Genomic DNA, 7,042 nt, shown 5'->3' with positions numbered 1-7,042 from the left:
TCCTTTGCTGACATCGGCTTCCTTGGCCTTCCAACATTGACTGAAGACTGGAGGCTCTTCATGAATCCTCCCAGACTTCAGAACCAAATCAGGACTTTCGAGGCATCCAGACTCATGGGCTGAGTAGCTCCCCGGTTCTTAGCCTCACAGTGCAGACAGCCATTGCTGACTACCAAGCCTGTATCATTTAAGCCAGTGCGTCTCAACCTTCCTAATTCTGCAACCCTTTAATGTGGTCCCTCATGTTGTGGTGACCCCCCAACTATAAAATTATTTCGTTGCTACTTCATACTTGTAATTTTGCTACCATTATGAATCATAATGTAAATACCTGATGTGCAGGATATCTGGTATATCACCCTCAAAGGGGTTGCAACCCACAGGTTAAGAACCACTGATTTAAGTTAATGTGATAATAAAGTCCCTTCTAGTATATGTTCATTCTATCAGTCCTGTCCTCTAGAGAAATCTAATATAGATAGCTAATTGCTCTGGCACCAATGATTGGAATTTCTTTGATATCTTTGACAAAAACATTTGGCTTTTTGAACATATTCTTTATGCCCTTCCATCCATCCATATGTTTATCCTGTTATCAAAACCATTCCTTGTTAATGGCACAGCTTTGGAATGCCTTGATGGCAGCTGTTTGGCAACAGGGAAGAGGTCCTCACCAGCAAGGCGCAAAGGCTGATCCACTGCCCAAAGGTGCTGCCCACTCTAGAGGAGGGTCATCACCACTCATCATTAGTCATTCTAGGAAATGCCATCACAAGCCTGCCCAGGGCTTAGTTAATTCTAGACAATCAGGGTTAGCTATCACAATATCTAATACCCCCCAAAGCCTTGCATATGTAAAAAAAAAAACAACAGAATGTATCATAGACAAAAATATAAACCCTGAAAGGATACCACTTCTAACTAAAACAGTACAGCAAAATAATTATAGGCTTGGGTTAGACAACTATAGCCAAAAACTTTAATTGATCAAATATCTCCAAATGTAAAACTTCAGCCAGGCAGTGGTGCCACAAACCTTTAATCCCAGCACTTGGGAGGCAGAGGCAGGTGGATTTCTGTGAGTTCAAGACCAACCTGGTCTACAGAGTGAGTTCCAGGACATCCAGAGTTATATGGAGAAAACCTGTCTCGAAAAAACAAAAACAAAAACAAACAAAAAACTTCCATTATCTGAAAAAGACTGCTAGGAAAGTCAAGACAAGCTGAAAATTTGGAGAGGATGTCTCTCCAAATGCCTATCTAAAAAATGACTCATCCTTGTAATATGTATTTCTTTCTGGGGTTTGGTTTGTTTATTTGGGGGAGTGGGTTGGTTTTTCAAGACAGGGTTTCTCTGTGTTGTCCTGGCTGTCCTGGAACTCACTCTGTAGAGCAGGCTGGTGTAATATATTTTTCTGTAATTTTAAAAACTTAGTAATATAAACAACCCAGCTACACAATGTGAGCAGATGAACAGTAAAAGAATGTAGATAGCAAATAAACATATAAAAAGTTGCTCAACAGGCTGGAGCAACTCCAGCTCAGTGGTTAAAGCACTGGCTGCTCTTATAGAGGACCTGGGTTTGACTCCCAGCACCACACATTGGCTTATAACCATATGTAACTCCAATGTCAGGGAATTTGACACCCCCCCCACTGTGGACACCAGGCACACACATGGTACACCCAGACATACACACAGGCAAAACACCCATACAATAAAATAATAAATATATTGATGCTGCTCAGTTGGCAGGGGGCGTTTGAATCCTCAAAGACTGCCAAGAGAAACTACAAACCCAGATTTCCCAATCCAGATGGGATGAAAAACTTGAAGAAAAAGGTATTTCTGTTCGTCATAGCAGCAAAATACCACTAAGAGACACTTATAGGTCCAATCTATACTGGCCACCTTCCAAAGGGAAAGTGTACTGTTGGGTTTTGGTTTAAGACAACCAGAGTGATCATGAATTAGACTGGCTATGATGGCCAAGTCCATGCCTCAGCTCCCAGTTTTGTTGTTGAATAGTTTTCAGTTTGCTCTCAATGGGGGCAAGATACTTGCAAACAATCCCGTTTATTTTGAAGTTGACCCTTCAGAAAGGTGTGCTATTTCCTCTCTGACTGATGACGTAGCTGTTTGAACAGTCATTTGAAGCTGCTGATACTGGTAGTGGTGGGGACAGTGAGGAGGCAGGGGAGGCGGGGGTTTCTGGCTGCAGCACACACTCAAGGAGACTGGCAGTGGGACAGGCCTATGTCTGCCTTGCTGGGCATCCTCATTTCTTCAGGAAATTGTAGTGGGGAAGCTGTAGAAAGTTAGACCAGGACAGTGTGAGACTCCTTCTGAGGCAGCCTAGATAGTAGGCTTACTCACCATTAGAAGAATCCTTTCTGCCAGGGAGAGACACTGTTTGGTGCCAAGGCTTGCGAGTACATAGAGATTTTTATCTAGCTGTCACACTAGGCACAACGAACACATCACTTCAGTAAGCTGGTATCTTCCAGCACCATCAGGGTACCAGACAGGACTGAGCCGAATCAGACTTCTCCCAATACCCCCAAACACTGCAGGAGCCCTGAACACTTTGTACTGTGTGTGGCACTGAGAATGGGGATGGCATAGCCCTGAAGGACTGACCAATATGCCAAGTGCTTTTTGCCTCCATTACAAAGTGTGGTGTGAATGACAATAATCCCATAGACTCCTATCAATTTGAGGGAGGATTTTTTCCCCAGATGTGCCCAGATGCAGCCTGGGGAGCCCAGCTAAGCTCTCTCTTTGGATGATTAGCACCTCATGTATGTCACCTTGAAGCTTCCCACAATCCACAGGGACTGGACAGACAGTTTTTAGCCAACAACCACGTGCAATGTGGCATCTTGACTTGAAAAACCAAAAACCAAAACAAAACAAAAAAGTCCACACTATTCCCAGTTAGCTCTCTGTGTCTTATGCTTGTGGATCAATTTGGGATGTCGGCTCTCAGCTACTGCTTTAGTGTTGTGCCTGCCCGCTGCCATGTTTCCTGCCGTGATGGTCATGGGCTCACCCTCTGAAGTGTGAGCCCCAAATATACTCTTTCTTCTATGAGTTGCTTTGACCATGGTGTCTTTACAGCAATAGGAAGGTAAGTAAGACACACCTTTACGTTGTTTTCACGGGCATTTGTCAAAGCAGTGAGAAGCTGACCAATCTTTCACTGTACTTAACTCAACCCCACAACCAGCCGGAGAACAGTCTCTTTCCTCCTTGGTAGCCATGGCCAGTGGCTTCATCCAGATAAGGAGACAGAGGAAGATGTGTGGTCCTTCTTGGATACCTGTAGGGATGGCTCACAGCTGTCACTCCCTCCACTCTGCAGCATGGGGCAGGGATGAGCCGTCTAAATATACAGTCTCCATTTTGGGGCACGGGCATGGGAACGGGTATACAAATGGCACAGCCACAGAAGATCCATGAGCAGCTAGAAGAACAGGGCAGTTAATAGATGAGTCAAGCCTGAAGGCTCTCCAGACAGAAGTGAAAAATAAACTTTTTTATTTTTTCTTCTTTTTCAATGTGTATGTGTAGAGCATGTATGTGTGTGCCTGCAATATGGAGTCCAGAAGTCGACATTGGGTGTCTCCCACTATTGCTCTTCATCTTATCTTTTGAAACACAGTCTCTCACTAAACCCAGAGTCCATTGATTGGCTAGACTGGCTGGCCATTGAGCTCTGGGGATATTTCTATCACTGCCCATGCCCCCCACTCCTGGATCACCTAAGACCATCAGGAACACAGATATTTATACTACAATTCATAGCTGTAGCAAAATTACAGTTATGAAGTAGCAACAAAAATAATTTTATGGTTGGGGGTCACCACAACATGAAGAACTGTGTTAAAGGGTCACACACAGCATTAGAAGGTTGAGAACCACTGCTATAGATCATAAAGTATATTTTAAAAGTCAGGAAATGCAGCTCTGAACCATAGTGCTTACCACTGTGTGCCAGTCCCTTGTGTCAAGGGTTCCAAATCTGAGGATTGAACCAACTGGGGAACACACACAAACACACACACACACACACACACACACACACACACACACACACACACACACACACACACGTACTGCACATAGCATGGACAGACCATCTTCCTGCCATTATTCCCCAAACAATATGACAACTGTTCACATAAGCGCACACCACAGTCAGTATCAAGAGTAATCCTGAGGTGATTGATGTAGAAAAAGAAGTTTACATGCAAATATCACACCACTGTATTTTCAACCTATACATCTCAGGACTGTGGCACCTAACCAAAGTCTAAGAACCAGCCTCATGCAGACACTTGGGGATGACCACTGTTGTCATTCCTTCTTGGAACTTTGCTCAATAAAACCCAAGACAAGTGGGCACAGCTGAGCGTCTTTATATTTATGTAGGGTTTATATTGCTGTGAAGAGACACCATGACCACGGCAACTCTTATAAAGGAAAACATTTAATTGGGACTGGCTTCAAGTTTCAGAGGTCTAGTCCATTATCTTCATGGCAGGAGGAAGCATGGTGGCAAACAGGCAGACATGGTGCTGGAGATGGAGCTAGGAATTTTAAATCTTGATCCACAGGCAACAGGAAGTGAACTGTTTACCACACTGAACATAGCTTGAGCATAGAAGACCTCAAAGCCCAGCCCCACAGTGTCATACTTCATCCAACAAGGCCACACCCACTCTAACAAAGCCACACCTCCTAACAGTGCCTCTTCCTATGGGGGTCATCTTCTTTCAAACTACCACACAGAGGAAGAGTATGTTTCCTATGAAGGCATATGGTAAAAGTACTACTTTTAGGAAAGGAAGGGTAGTGTCATTTCTGGTTGGAAAGAACACATGTGCTCATGCACACACACACACACACACACACACACAGGCACACACACACACACACACACACATATGTACACATGAACATACATGGAAAGAAGTTATCAGAGAAAAGTGATCAGTTCAAGAAATTTATAGTGAAAATTTGTCTTAAGAATACATGTGATTTTACAAGGTCATTCATCATAGCACCGGGCCCAAAGTTCCATGATAGAAAACTGTCAAGTAACAAATACTCCAGGAGGGGGGTTCCCACAGGTATAAATTATGCAAATATCCATTTATGTCTTCATTTACAATAATCAATAAATAAAAGCGTACATTCACATAGCATTTTTTTACAAAGATCCCTTTGTTTTTATAAAGCTATAGCTATGCACACTAAATAGGCAAAATAATCCTTGTACCACAAAATAACATTTTGCTTTTGTCCCCCTCAACAGTTCTGTAACTTTCAGGCCCAAGCCATGAGGTTTTCTGCCATGCCATTAAGAAAACATTAATTCTGTTAACTATATCCCAGGCCCTAAAAGAACAAAACACCCATCCCCTTCCAAAGGGTGTTCAAGACAGAACACCATACTGTCTCAAGGCTTCACAACCTGTAAATTTTCCTATTTGTCTTTGGCCAGTATTATCAGCACAAAAGTAAATAATGCAGGTAGTATTGTAAGGTCCAATTTCAAGGGCAGAAGGCAGGTGCCCTCCCTACCACACCCTCCCCAGGGATGCCCTACATAGCCCTCTTTGCTAGTGTAAGAAGAAAAGGCCAGGAGGGACAGAAAGATCCAGGCAGTTGCCTATAGCTAATTATTTCTACAGCTAAATTCTTGAGTTGCAAAGAAATTCCCCCTGGGACACTGTCTAGGGTGCTGACTTAGAGCTCCCAGGTTCTACTTCAAACCTGTAACAGTCAGGTCACCCCTGGCTTGCCAACCCCCACACCCCACCCCACTCCCAAGGCACCTTTTTCAGACATCGAACCTGATGCAAACTCTTAGTTTTTGGCAGTTCATTCATTTACACAAGTGCATTTATTAAGGGACTAGGCCACGTACAGAGGTAAAAACAAACAAAAGGACCTTGCTGAGCCACAAGCTTTAAACCCTGAGAGGACTTTGTGGTCCTCCATCCTGCCATCCAGAGAGGTAAGTGCATTATCCAAGGTGTCCATGGCTGGGCCAGGGTGTGACTTCAACTTGGGAACTCCCCAACTTTCCTTTCAAACATGTCTCAATCCTCCCCCGGTATTCAAGAGCTCAGATTTTACGGCCACTCTTCTCACACATCCTTGCAGTCTCAGTTCCTACTTTTGCTGTTCTGGAGAAAAGCATTCCCTGTCAGTCACAAAGGAAACACACCTCCTACACCTCCGACTAAATGAGATTCCTCCATTTCCTTTTTTTAATAATGCAAAATTCACCACTTTTAAACTTAATGATTCTCATGTAAGCGGACGATTATAACTTTATCCAAGGAATTCACGGGTCCCCATCTCCGCGCACCCCCACCCCCGTTTTAACTCTTGGGAAGGTTTATTTGTGGGGCTTGAGAACTGGCTCAGTGACTCACAGCACTGGCTGCTCTTGCAGACGACTTGGGTTTGGTTCTCTGCACCCACATGGTGGCTCAAAACCATCTGTAACTCCAGCTCCAGGGGACCCAACACCCCACTCTGGCCTTCACAGGCACTGCACACATAACACAAATACATATATGCGGGTAAAACATTCACACTCATAACCTAGAAACAAAATCTTTAAAGTTTATTTTGTGGGTTTTTCTTTTTTGTCTGTTGTTTTTATTTTCTTCTCTTGAGATAAGATTTCACTCCTTAATCCAGGCTAGCAACCTTCCTGCCCCAGACTAAGATTATAGGTGTGCACCACCACGGCTGGCCTTCAAGCCTCATTCTTCACTATGTTCTTCTAAATCCTTTTTCTAGGTTTAAGTTTGAAGGAGAAAGCCTGAATTCTTTCTCCAAGAAGCACTCAATGGAGGCGGAGACAGGGAGCAGTTGGGGGAAGGACATGGTGCTGACTGAATCTGCCGAGGGACCATGTGTTTGGTTTTGGATAGTGAGCTTTTTACTGCTACAAGCTAGAGGCCAACATTTTTTTTTCTGTAAATTTACATCTGTAGGTTAACCGTGGGTTTCATGGGA

Source organism: Cricetulus griseus, chromosome 5 (genome assembly GCF_003668045.3).
Source record: "Cricetulus griseus strain 17A/GY chromosome 5, alternate assembly CriGri-PICRH-1.0, whole genome shotgun sequence".
Taxonomy (NCBI): domain Eukaryota; kingdom Metazoa; phylum Chordata; class Mammalia; order Rodentia; family Cricetidae; genus Cricetulus; species Cricetulus griseus.
Note: the sequence above shows the minus strand (reverse complement) of the source record.